Genomic DNA, 14,230 nt, shown 5'->3' on the forward strand with positions numbered 1-14,230 from the left:
TTGCCAAACTTTGTCTGTTATGGGGACCATAAAAGCAGTGTCTTGTGTTCTTATCTTCTGTGCCAGAAATTAGGCTCTGTCCCATCAGTACTTGTAAGATGGAGAATACTCTACAAACAGGAAGTTGTTTAGACAACAAGCAATTAAGAGGAGTGCTGACATCCATTATCCAAGACTGGGCCAAGGTCACAATGTTAAGTTGTCCAGGGTGGGTGGAATGAGACTCAGGAATGGACTGCTGTCCTATGCTGCCCGTGAGGCTGCAAATGGGAACTGGAAGGGAGAGCATTTAAGCAAAATCACGCAATGTTAAAAATCCAAGTGTTGGACCGATTCCTCAGAGGTGACTTTGGCTGGAACTCTTTATGGACTTTGTGCCCTTTGGCTTTAGACTGCTTCCATCACCAATCCCCACATCTGGTTATTTGTGCACACTGGCTGGTGACAGGCAAGTCTCATCTCTATCTCCTAAACTGCATCTGAGTTTTTGGGTTGGCATCTTCTGGATTTTTGAGTTTTGGCTCTGTGTTGACTTTGGTTTGCATTACTATTTTCTGGTAGGTAACCTTATACTTTGTTATTATGAGATCTGATCAACTGAGATAGTGAATGTTTAAGTTAAAAATTGTAGCAAAAGGCAAATTTCCACCAGTTCCCCTCAAAGTACTTTGCCTTGCTTTAAATACACTTACCCCATCATTTATCACTTTCTGTAGCAGCTCTGGAGTGCTCTTCACTCCTTCTAAGTCTAGCCTAAGGTTTCACAGCTAGAAAGTAGTAGTTTCTTCTCAAAAAGATTTTCCCTAGCATGTGATCTAAAAGGAAAGGAAAAGGAAAGCAGAGTAAGAATGCAGGGCAAGCTCAAAATCACCAAGAAAGGCCGCCCCCCAGGAACGCAGTACACTGGGGGTGGCATTAGTCAGAATAGAAGAGAGCACTCCACCCCACACCACCAGGCCAAGGAGCATTGATGTGCAGGTGTGTGCAGAGAGTCAGACACTCTGTGAGCAGCAGTGTGAGAAGAAAGCTAAACGTAAGAGTAGGCCAGACAACGTAAAGGAAGGCCCCTGCCAGGCTAACCCAAGTAAAGTGAGCTAGATAGCTCAAACAATTTCCATCCTAAAAGAAAATGCCTTAATGTGGCACTAAAGCCACTAAAATCAGAGGGAAAGGAGAAAATCTTGAAATTAGCCTGAACACCTGTTGTTTCATGGGGAGCAGAAATAAGGACTGGAGCAGACTCTTCAGGGTCTGCATCTTGGGGTGCAGACGGTAACTCTCCAAGTCCTGTGCTGGTCGAGTGGGGCCACAGAGGGGAGGTTTACTCCACCTGAAGCCACAGAGAGGAGCAGCTCTGATCTCACCTAGCAAATCTTAAATGCGAGATCTGAAAGGAATAAACTATTCCCAGTCAACTGGACTTATCCAAGAAGAAAAATCTATAAATATTGATTGTAATACAAAAAATATACAGACCAAATCAGATAAAATTCACAATATTTGGCATTAAATTAAAAAAATACCAGACGTGCAACACATGAGGAAAATATGGTGAGGCAAATACTTAATCTCCTGATGCTGACCCAGAGCAGCTAAGGTGAGAACCAGCAGACAGCTGTGTTGAGATAGTGTGAGGACCTTCTATTTGCTCAGAAAGTGAAGCAGATGTGTACCAAGGGCCCATTCAGGATTTTGGAAGTGAAGACTGTGAGTGTGAAAATAAATAAATTTGATGATAATAATGGAAGCTTAGGCACTGCAGAAGAAAATTTTAGTGAACTTGAAGACAGCAAGAGACTACCAAATATAAACACAGGAAGAAAATATATTTAAATATGAGGAAAAATAAAGTTGGGATGACTTCAAGTGGACCAATATGGATGTAACTGGAGTTCCTAAAGACTCAGAAAAGGGACACAGAAAAATAATTATATTTGATAATATGTGAGGGTATAATCACCAAAATAGTTCTAATGTAATGCATATATTATAATATTCACACAGAATCACGATCAGTAGACCTCAAGTGCACAAACATGAAGAACAGCAGAGTAAAGCATGTTATAATGAAATTGCTGAAAATTAGTGATAAAGACAAAGATTTTAGAGCAAATTAAACAGGAAGCAGACATAGAGAAACAAACATATTGCTCCAGAAACGTACTTCCAGAAACACTGGAAACAAAACTTTTCAGAACTTTGAAAGAAGCCAGTTCTCCCCCCAAAAAGTTCTAGATTCAATCAAATACTAGCTGAAATATCTGCAGGCTTTTTAAAGTATAGAAATTGATGATATGGTTCTATACTCATGAAAATGTCAAAGGGCACAAAATAACAAATCTGTTTAGAAAAATCTAATAAAACTGGAGTATTTACATTTTTTTATTTCAAGAGTTACCTGGAAGCAAAGGAAATCTAGAAAATGGGATATGGCTGTAAAAAGAGCAGATATGTCAGTGAATCAGAAGAGAATCCAGAAACAGACTCTCCTATTATGTCAACTAATTTTCAAGCAAAATTCCAAAAAATAAAAAATCCTGGTAATAGGATAATAGTAATTTTCATAACTCATGCTGAAGGATCTAAATATTCACATTGGGAAAAATCAAAATAAAAAAAACTTTGACTCTTACATCACAAATAAAAAGTAATTCAAAGTTGACCATAAACAGAAGTGTAATACTTAAAAATTCCAGAAGAAAATATAGGAGAACATCTTTGCAAATTTGAGGTTGGAAAGGCTTTCTTAAGGAATCAAAAAGTTTACAGCCATAAAAAACATGATACACTTAGTTACATCAAAATTAACAAACAAACAAACAAACAAACAAACCCAAAACATTGTTTTTGAAGCCTTTAAAATATAGGGAAGCAAACCAAAACTTGGTGAGAATACTACTGCTTCATATCTAACGAAGGAGCGATGGAATAGCTGATGAAGTTGTGCAACTCAGGATGGGCAAAGACCCAAAGCCAAGGTCAGCGAGGGTTTCAAACCTTGCTGCATGGCTGGTGAGAAAAGACAAGTTCCAAGGGGAGCCATGGTGAGTCCAGTGGCCCGCAGGCCTGCCGGCCTTCTTGGGAAGATAAAACTTCTACAACAAATGTTCTTGAGGCATGTTAATACACCACAGACAGGAGTTGCTTATTTGGCAAGCAAGAAGCTGTATTTTCAGCTTTCTTGTCTTGTGAGTACTCTGATTCTGTGCAGACAAATGAGGCAGGGTTACACAATTACCTTGGTGGAGGAAGTCTCAGAATGGCTTAGACTTTCAGCCACAACACTGTGAAGGGCAGGTGCTAGGCTGCAGGGTGCCCTGATGCTAAGCCTGAACTTGAAGAACTCCCAGCTCAGTAGAGACTGTGAGTCTCACCAGAGAGTATCCAGCTGCAGTCATGTACTAACCTGCAGGCCCGTGTGGGTGCAGGCCGTGGCTCCTGGCTTGCAGGATACACGGCTTATAATTCCAGGTGTCCAGGAGGTAGCACCTGAAGCTGCCCTGCAGTCTGCTAGAGGATGCTGTGCACAGGCAGTGGTCTCACACTGCAAGGCCCTGTGGGGCCCTGGCTCCGTACTGTCCCTGCAGCTCTGGAGCTCATAAGATCTTGGGGGTTTTGAGAGGCGTTTATGGCACTGTGTTTTAAAAGCAGAATGAAACAAAACAACATCTAAACGTGATTAAATGCAAGATTGAACATGATTAAATTTCTTTAAATTAAAAGCTTTCTCTAACCATTCACTGTACTAATAGGAATCATTATTCAGATGGATGTAAATATAGTAGGATGCATTTTCCAGACTAAGTGGACTACCGAATATTTTTATTTGTATGTTTATAGTGGATACCTGTAAACATCTTAGCTGTTTCCTGTTGCTACTGATGAGACATTGTACCCTCCTCATTCCTTAACTTTCCCATTTGTATCCACTCAGGATATTGAGAAGATATGCTCACACTCTACTTCTCTTGGTGCTCATTCTGGCTCTTTCTGGCCAGAGTCTCACACAGAATTGGCTTCAGACTTCTGAAAGGAAAAACTAGACCATTTTTCACCATCCCTCAGCCATCAGACCAGCCTGGATCTGCTCAGTCCCCCAGTGCCACCTCCCCAGGGCCAGCCAGAAAAGAGGGTGTCCTGGCACCCTCCCTTCTGAGACAGGTACAGATCTGGCTCGGCAGTGCCAGTCAGCTCTGGGCTTCTCAGAATCTCCCAGCTCAGTCTCTGTGAATGTCTTGTGCTCTTCCACAGGGGACATCACATGCCTGACCCTCCTGCTGTAGCTTAGCCTTCTCTGAGATACTAAGTAGGCCAGGGTCCAGAGAGCCACCACATATTACCCAAGGCCTCGTAAAGTCTGTACCGCTACATCCCACCAGGCAGAAGGTAGCAGCCTCCTCAGAAGGTGAGTGTGGAGAGGCAGATCTGAGGTTGGTGGCCTCAGATCCTGAGTAGGAGGCCCTGAAGCTTGTGTCCTAACCCTCGGCCTCTGTGGTCTCCTGGTCCCAAATCTGCAGGGCAGCTGATGGCCAGGGCTGGTTTGGACAAAGAGCTCTCTCCTTCCCATCAGAACATCTCACAGTGTAGTATAGGCTGTCTGCCTTTTACTTTCTTTTATCCCTTCTTCAAAATGATAATCTTACAGAAATTCCCATGAGGATGCCTCACAACATGCTCCATCCAAATTCTTCTAAGTGAAGAAACCTTGGAGATTTGGTGACTATTTTCAGCAATGCATTAAGATGTGCCCTCTCCATTTGGAGTGTGAAGGGAGTCCCCAAGCACACGTTCCAACATCGCTACAACACACTTCCCTGCCAACATTTCCCTGCAGGACCCACACTCAGCCCTGCATTCTGCTTCTAGATTTCCAAGATGCAGCCAAAATCATTGCTATATTGCATGGAAGTTGGTATCATCCACTTGATAAAAGCTATGTCTGTCCAGTGCCTCAGCAAGTCCTCATAGCTTAGTTTGTTATTATTGCCATTAATGATCACCCTTTCTGATGGTGGGAACAGACGCATTCTTTATATCTTCTTCTTGGGGAAACCTCTGCCATTCAGATTCCTCTGGGGATTTCAGACCTTATTTTGGTCCCTGTGCAATTCCCTTAGAAAAAAAACACTTGCCTCTAATTTGATCATGAAGATTACTGTTTGAATATATTATTTGGACTTAGGCATTTGGTTAATTGACTGAGAAAGGGCAAGTACAACTCCTTGACTGTCCTGACCTTCCCGAGTTGGTCAGCTACCCAGGCCCCCACTGGATCTGACAAAGTCCACATCCATGCACCCGTGCTTCAGAACTGTGTGCACGCCACAGAATTTCAATAAAGCATTTTAGCACCAGGCAGGAACATCCACTGTGGTAACTTGCTGTTTAATAAATCTTCCTAATACCACTCTCTTCCAAACTACTGAGTGTTTTTATTGGTCCTGGTCTTTTGTAATCACAATCCATTGAGTACATTCTTTGTACCAAGTAATCCATGCTTTGTATATCTTTTTTATTAGCTCACGTTTGCAGTACATAATAATTATGTTTACGTGAACAGAACACATTTGATTCTTTTTTCTTCCTTGCCCTCCTTCCCTCCTTCCCAGGTAATTTGAATTTCTTTTTGTTCTCACATTTCCTGGCATAGCTATAAGTAGGTGCTACCAACTCCATTTTACAGACAAGCAGAAAGCGGTTAGAATACCATGTTTCCCCTTAGCGGCCAGTGAATGATAGAGATAAGGCCTACACTAGAGTTTACCATGCACACACAATCAGATCTGTTCTTGAGGTGCTCGAGTCTGCAGTATTCTAATCACTGAAGTCAAAGCACACACAATTGCTAATCTTTCATCTATGGAACAAAAGTTTCATGTGGTTTAAACTTATGATCGACCGCTGTAAGGTCATTTTGCAAGAGAGCCCAGAAGGTAAAACAAGAAGCATGGAGCTGAATTCTAACCGGTGGTGCTTTTCCCTCCCCACAGCAGGACCTGGACTCAGGAAGCTGTAGCTGTAAGGCAGTATGTGAAGCTCTTTTCTCCAGTGGTGGCAGCGCTGTACTTTTCAGTCCCCTCTAAGGCATAGCGCACACAGTGCACAGCCACACCCAATAATAGAGGCAGGGGGATTGAGCTGGTCAGTCAGATGTGGGTTTGTGAAAAGCAACAGGACAAAGCCACTGGACACGCTTTGCTCACTCATGTCAAATGCAGACCTGGAGGAACATTTCCAGAGTTCAGAGGCTGATTATTCCTGGACCGTTGTCTGTCAGAGTGATGATTTTCACTTTGGAAGGTGTGAGTTTGGGTGTGTTTGATGAGGACTTACTCTTACTGTGCTCTTGGCTGGGGATACCCTGCCCCTTACCTGTTCTACTGCAGTGGTCGCTTGCTCCTTAAGGACTCTCCATGATTTTAGAGCTGTAAATGAATTGTCACTCATTTTGGCTCTAATTATAATTTGTTCTCACTTTTTGCATGTCAGCCATCCTAAATTGTGTTTATTTACTTCTCCATGTATCCACCTGTCCATCCATCCATCATTTACTATATGTCTATGAAGTTCCAGGCAGGGTCAGGGACTCTGAGGACTTGGATGAAAATACATGGTTCCCACCTTGAAGGATATGGAGGAGATGTGTTCATACAAGTGGGGACCTCTTCATTTAAGCTCAGCACATCTGGAAAATGTACCCCCAGCATGAGCTATAATTCTTGTTGATAATAAGGATCAATGGGAAGGCAAAGGGGAGAAAGGAAGGAAGAGATGTTCTCCTCAGCCCAGGGCAGGGCAGGACACTACAGATCACATCTCTCTAGCATGATCCAGCCCCAAGCTTGGACACAGAAGGGCAGGTGGTAAGGTGGTCCTGCCATGCGGGCAGGTGTTTTCATCCTGTGCTTGGACTGTGGTAGTGCAGGGAAGATTTCTGGGTGATGATGCTGAATTAAATCATGAAAAATCAAGAGAATTCTCTACATGAGGAGAGTAAATGGAAGTCAGCTAGAGGGCAGGTAGCACTCACAGTGCCTGGGGGTGAGAGAATGACTTGTGCATGTGTGCATTCTTGTGTGTGCTGTAAGAATACAGAATCATACCTAGCTACTTGTAAGGGCAACATGGGGAAAGTGGCAAGAACTGAGTGGTCAAGATCAAGCAGTGAAATATGATATTAGAAACAGCAGCCAGACCTGGGGGTTTAGAGATGGGACATGCACACCTTGCATGTGGGGTCATGCTGTGACCTCCTCAGGGCAGAGGTGGAACTGCATCATTCCCTTGTGTGCCAGTCTATGTGGGCATCACCTCAGACGCACGGGGACCATGATGTGGGTTCCACCTTTGCTGTTCCCTTGTGGGCATGAACAGCTGGAAGAGAGCACAGGAGACTTGAGACAGGCAGTGCTGCCTGCAGGGAGGGTCTGTCTGAAGAAATAAAGAGGCTCAAACCCATTACCTCGGCGACTCCACAGTACGGGTGCCTTCCCTGACTGATATTTGTTTCTGTTTACTTTCTTCCTTGTGGCACCGAGCTGGGCTTCACTTGCAATTGAAGCATAATTACTATTTTATTTTTATTTTTTTTTCACAGTTAAGTGGAGCATTTGAGCACAGCTGAATCGCTGGGAGCTGCAGTGGAAGAAATCTATTAGTGGCGTGGCTTGAAACAATACACAAAAAGCCGCTGCGTGTGGTCCCTATCCACACTTCCCACTTCCTTCTGTGGAACAATAAATCTCCAAGTCAGCGAGAACACAGTGACTCCCGTCCGACCAGAGCCGCATTTTTATCTTTTATTCATTGGCAGGAACATTAGCTGTAGGAGGTATTCAAATCACACTTTTATTTAAACAAACACAGCTGGATTGCAGCCTCTTAATATAGCAATTCTGTAATGAAAAATAACAACATAGTATTTATCTCTTTTCTTTTGTGTGACTCTCAATTTGCTAAAATTAGGCAGACTTCAATCCCATACAAAATTGGCATGTTTTCATGACCAGAGCTCATCGCAACTAACTGCAAAATTATAATGGGGATGTAATTATAGGAGGGCATGTGAAATACACATCCTTTTGCTGCTGTAAGCTATATGGGGTTATGCAATTATGTTGTAATAACATCATTTATCTTAAAGGAATCAGACAGCTGACTTCATTTATTTAACTTGAGCACTCCAATTATGTGCTGCGTCAGTTTAACATAAATGTCTTGCCCAAAGAACACCATGTAATAATTATGGTGATAGCAATAATAATAATAGCTCACGTTTGTACAGAGCTCTGTGAAGCACAGCATTTTCACAGTTGGAATCTTCCCAGAATCTCACGACAGTCCTGGGAGCCAGACTACAACTCTGCCCATTTTACAGTAGAAAAAACTGAGGTCTGGAGAAGCAGATGTCACTTCAGGATGCATGATTGGTACTCAGAGAAGGAAGGCCCTAAAGCTAAGGCTCTGTGTCTCTTCTTAGAGAACCCAAAGTGAAAAGAAAGTAAATAAGGGATAGATAAAAGCAAGTAGGGAGATAAGTCTTTCTCAAAGGGGAGAGGATGGAGAAAGGAGCTAAGATGTGTTCTGTGAGTGTGCCAACTCCACAGAAGGACAGCAATCATTACATGCTGCAAACACAAACCAAAAAAACTAGACTGAAAGCACCTGTACAGATAGGGCAGGAAACACTCGGGTCCCCTGGGTGCAGGGACAGGAAGTACTCGGGTCCCCTGGGTGCAAGGACAGTTCTACCTGAGCCAATGGCACTGGATCTGCATGCGGGCGCTTGCCTTCTCATCTCCTGTTTTACTGCATTGCTGTCTTCTACGTCGGTCATCGGCTGAGACAGTGGGAATCCACTGGACAGTTTAAATTAACTTCGTCAATTGCAAGTTTCTTTTAATAAAAAATAGAAGTGCTAGTGTACTTTGACAAGACTGTGTTAAGAATTAGGTGGAATATCCTTTGTGCAGTGCCTGGACACCACGCCCATTAGGTTTGCTGTAGGGTAAAAGCAATGCTTCCATTTAGCACAGAGCAAAATTGGTGCCTGCTCTGCCTAACCAACCAGCACATCTCCCCACACCAGTGCCAGGCCATGGTGGAAGTTCCTGTCTTCCTAGCATGTAGAGGACCACCTGGATGGTTCTCCTTGAATGAAGAGCAATTATTTCCACTTTAGCTAACCTGGCCCTGTCTGCATGCACTGATATGTACAAAGCTGGTGAGGCCATTTCCTTTTCCCCTCAATGGGCTCAAACCAACGTAAACAGGGCTAGCTGAGGTGCTGATGTGTGATTGGAAGCCAATCGACAGTCCTGTTTTCCTGTCTCTGTGTCTCCCTCCAAATGGTTGAGCTCAGTGGGATGGCACAGCCACACAGCTCTAGGGCTGTCAACTGGGTTGCAGTCTTGAGATTAAAGGCTATGACCTCCCAGGAAGAGAAGGTTTATTCATCAGAGATCAGACACTGACCCCTAAACATTAAATGCTACCTCAATTGTGTTATGCAGATTTGTCTTTCTGCATACCCTTCTCTCTGTATATTGCAGAGGAGCCCTGTGGCTCCTAGCTATCCCTGCTCACAGTACTCACGTTATCTCCTGCCATTCTCACAGTGACTTACTTCTAGCTACTCCCTTCTTTGTGAATTAATAAAATCCAGGTTAGGCCCTGGGTTGAGGCATTTGTTCTGTGAACCCTCATCTGGACTGGACGCAGGACCCCTTGGCTGCCCTTAACTGCAAATATGTATTAGTGTCTTTATTCTCACTGTGGGTTGCACTGGAGGTGGTAGATTGGGATTAATTCACTAGGATTCTAATGTTTCCATAGGATTATAAATAATAAATTCTGAGGATGGGAAAAGGACTGCTGTACTAGCTCACACCCACTTGTCACTGATTTGCTCCTGATGTCCTCTTCAAATGCTGTTGTCAACTTGGGTCACTTTTGTGCCTTTCAGTGCACTGCAAACTCCTTAGTTAAGTGCCCAAAGGTGGCAGAAAGTACTCATCTTTTCTTTGACCTAAAATCTGAGCTGGAAACTGCAGGAGTGGGGAGGGCAGACATGGCCCAGGAGGCTGTGTGGCTTTTGTGTGAATGGATGGAGTCCATCCACTGAAGTCTTGGTTATAGTTAATGCATCCTCATCTATCAGTGCTATTTCAGTCTGAACTTCCTAAGGAAGCCTGAAGCACATACACTTCCAGGGAGAGAAGAAACCATGGTGAAACAACGGATGCTGTTTCTCCCCTGCTGAGCACCATTAGGGCACTGCTCTAATGATGCCACTTTGTTCAAACCTAGCACCACCGGAAGGCCGATCTTGTCTTTCAGCCACAGACAGGAAATGGAGATTAAAAGATCTGTTAAAGAGGCATAGAATCAATATATGAGCCAGTCCTCCTCAGTGGTTTGAGGGACTTAATTACCAACTTTTGTTTCTTACTTAATCAAATAGGTAGAAAGTAGGTGGAGCCTGCTTGGGTGCCTCTGATTTATAAAATACACATTTTATGAGCTTTCCAGCTCTCCGATTGGAGGAATTGTAGATCGTGCAGCTCCATGGCATGGTCAAGGGTAAGCTTCCTAAGAGAGGACAACTTTGCCTAGTGAGGATTTCCAAGCATGTCCTGTCACTCAACACTATCAGTGGGGCTAGGTATTTTACAGTAGGTCATGGAGATGCAGAGACAAATGGATTTAGTTGGAAAGAAATAGAATATTTTATGGCTGATCAATATGTTCTTATTTTTTTCTCTTCTTCTTTCATTAATTATCCATTCATACATTTAATTTGCTAAAATTTGAGTAAAAGTCAGACAACCTGTACTTATGTTGTCAGGAGAGGCTCTCCCACCCTGCAGGGCGGCCACAGGGAGGTGAGCAAGGTCTCACTGCACAGGAGCGCACCACAATTGCTTCTACCTTCGCTCTAAGTTTCATTCCCTTGAGGCTTTTAATTTTAAGTGACAGGACACTTTACATAATTTTACAACTGTGATTTATATAATTTTCAAATTTTACAATTTTATATAGTTTTAAAACTTACATATACACACAATTTCTTCCTAGGAGGAAGGTGTTCAGGTAAGGATTTAGGTGTTCATGGCACTCGAGAACGGCAGTGTAGCTGACCGTGGAAAAGCAGGGCACATTAGCTTTCTCTCCACCTCTCATCTCTGCTTCCTTACTAATGCAGAGCCGCTCAGCTCTGTCTATTGGCCACTTTGCAGGAGTACTGTCCCTGCCATTTCTAAAGTTTTGTCTCCTAACAGCTTCCAACACGGGGAAGTTTCTGTGGTGAACTCTCCACTTCTACAGTTCTGTGGCCAAGGCCTCCAGGACTCACTCCCAGGCCAGCTACACACATTGTGGGGCAGGATCATGCAGGGATCAGAAGATCCCCCCCAGAGCTTTCCAGAGGTGCTGAAAAGTTAATTTCTTCAGAGGTACAGTAAGAGGAGATTCTCCTGCAGATGGGTGGTTCTCAGAGCACAGACCGTGGGCTCACGAGGAAGACCTGGCTTGGTTAGGGAGGCCAAGAAGCCAAAAGTCTTTTCTTACTGACCCCAAATTCCAGTGATCTGGAAACCTGCCATGTGCTGTTGCAACTCCCAGCAACGGTCCCAAGAAGCCCTGTTCTCCTCAGGATCTGGCACTCAACATTATAAGACCCAGTTTTCCTGAATAATGTCCTGGAATAGGCAGGGAAAAGCTATTGAACCTCAAGCCCCCCAACAACCTGTTAGTCTAGATGTCAGGTGGCTATGCCCTGCATTCTCTGTTCACGGGCTGTGGAAGCCTCCCTTAAGGAGTGGTGGCTGGGCAGTTAGCTCAACTCACTGCAGCGTTCACAGAATAATAAGAACAATGCTCAGACGAACTATGACTGTTCAGACTTGGTCCTTGCTTCATGGAGAATATTTTTATTTTTATTTCATGGAAAGTAGTTATCAGTGTTGGCTGTCAATGGTAAAATTTGAGTTTTCCAGTAAAAACCAGGATTTTGAAACTCATGGATCCACCACTGTACCCTTGATATGTGCCTATCCTTGAAGACGTTCCTGAGATTTGTGTCAGTACCAATAAGTGGGACTTCTGATATGAAGTGGTCAGTGTATTGACCTCTGGGTGAGTTGTATGTCTTAGCAAAGCCAGTGTTCTGCAGACAACTGCCACGCTCCTCATGGATACAGGTCTACAAGAGGCCAACCAGCAGAGCTCAGCATGGCAGACTAGGAAAAGCTCATGGCATGGTTTCAGACCCACATTGCAGCGAATGACTGTGCATCGAGTTTCATTCAGGTTCAGAGAATGACACTCACAAAATCATCCAAACTCCTCCTGTACTCAACCAATATCACCAAAACAGATTAAATATAGGTACAGGTATGACAACTTGTCTTTCACTAAGCCAGGTGTTAGAAAATTCTCAAAAAAGTAAAACGATGCCACTTTTTATCAGAAGCATTCTTCAAACTATATTTTTAATGTGCTAGTGTATATTAGTTACTTGCAAGTGAGTTAAAATGAAAATATTCAAAATTATTCTCATTTAAACTCCTAAATGGCATCCTTTAATAGATATAACTGACATAGGTGAATGATTTTGTGGGCCACAGTGATATTTGAGTAGACACTGATTCTGAAACCAAAACCTCAGTGAAGTGCTGTCCTGGGTGATCAGCACACCTTAGATATGGATGCAAGAAGCCCACTGGTGGGGAAAGCACTATAGATGGAGTCCAGGAGGTGTGGACGAGGGCCCTGGAGAGTTCAAGAGGGACCCAGAGGGATGGGAGAGTGTGGAGCAGGTTAGGAGGTTGGGGGAGGCTGAGGACAATTCCCTGCTGGCAATCTGTTGCCTTAGGAAGATTCTCTGTCTGGGAAGAGCGCAGCTAAATTTGAAACTGGCCCTGTGCACAGTTGGAAGTGTGGAACGAGAGAGGAGCACAGTGAGGGCTGGGAAAACTGGAGACCACTAGGGAACCCAAGGAATGGAGTGAAGCAGCGGTGGCAGGGGTGGTAAGGAGGAGACTGGGCAGAGAATTTCAGGAGCAGAGAGAAGGTAGTGTCATTTTGGTGAGACAACAGAGTAGATTCCAGAGGTGGAGACTTGTCCACATGACCACTCAGGCTGGATCCTCTCGCCAGGATTCTCCATGCCATGAGCCCCTGGAAAGTACTTTAAGGAGTATGTCTAAGCCAAAAGGTTTACTTTTGCAAAGAGGCTTCATTAGTCATGATTAACTTCAGTGGTATATTATGGGACATAGCAAATAATCATAAACAAGATTCAAAAATGGTCAGGGCCACTTCCTGATTCATTACTGTTAGCACATTACTGCTGTATTCAAGGCTACCTTAGTGCTCAAGACAGCTACTGAACAACATCACATCAGCATTTCATGCCAACAAAGGAGGGAGCAGAACAGGATAAGAAGACCCCGTTCCCAGCTAATTCGCTTTTCTTTCAAAGTTTTTCCATTAAGTATGCTATTTTTCATTGCCTAAGCTTCTTTAATTTTACCATACTCAGATGCCAGAAGAGTAAAAAATGCAGTCTTTTCCCTGGGTTCCTTGCTGTCTGATGTATTGGCAGATTCTTGATGACGAGAAGGCAGTCAGCGTGGGCAGTCTCTGCAGAGGCCCTCAGAGTGTTCAGCTTTTTGAAATGGGATTTAAGATTTGCAAATGCAGTAAATGAGTTTCTAGGAGTCTTTGCTTTCTCATTGTTTGCTTGATAAAATGCTATGATCATCTCTTGACTGCTTGGTGAATTCATTCACATGCTCTTTATATACAAATTAATTTTTCTGAACTCTGTTTCAAGTAATTCCATTTTGTTTGTCTTCAATTCTTTAATTCCTCATAACCTACTGAATATTCACAAATATCCATGAAGTATTAAAAGCCCTCTTAAAAAATTTTACTCAAGTGATTACCAGGCATCCCTCCTATACTCTCTACCTCTGCCTTGTGGAATCTAGCACACTATAGTGATTGTCACCTCTATGACTGTAACTTTTTGGATGCTGAGCTGGGCATTTTTACAGTCAGCCTCATGAGGATCCCAATGCCTTCCAAACAACTGCCCTTAGTGCCATATCTTGAGATGGAGAGGGAGCTATCAGAGGCCCATTTCACATTTCATGCTTGAAGAGCATCTTCTTTCCTAGCCATAGCAACCAGTCAAGGAAAGAATTGAAAGACAGCCACACAGGAA

The sequence above is a fragment of the Cavia porcellus genome, unplaced genomic scaffold (assembly GCF_034190915.1).
Source record: "Cavia porcellus strain 051 isolate PalLab524CR breed Dunkin Hartley unplaced genomic scaffold, mCavPor4.1 scaffold_1, whole genome shotgun sequence".
Classification (NCBI taxonomy): domain Eukaryota; kingdom Metazoa; phylum Chordata; class Mammalia; order Rodentia; family Caviidae; genus Cavia; species Cavia porcellus.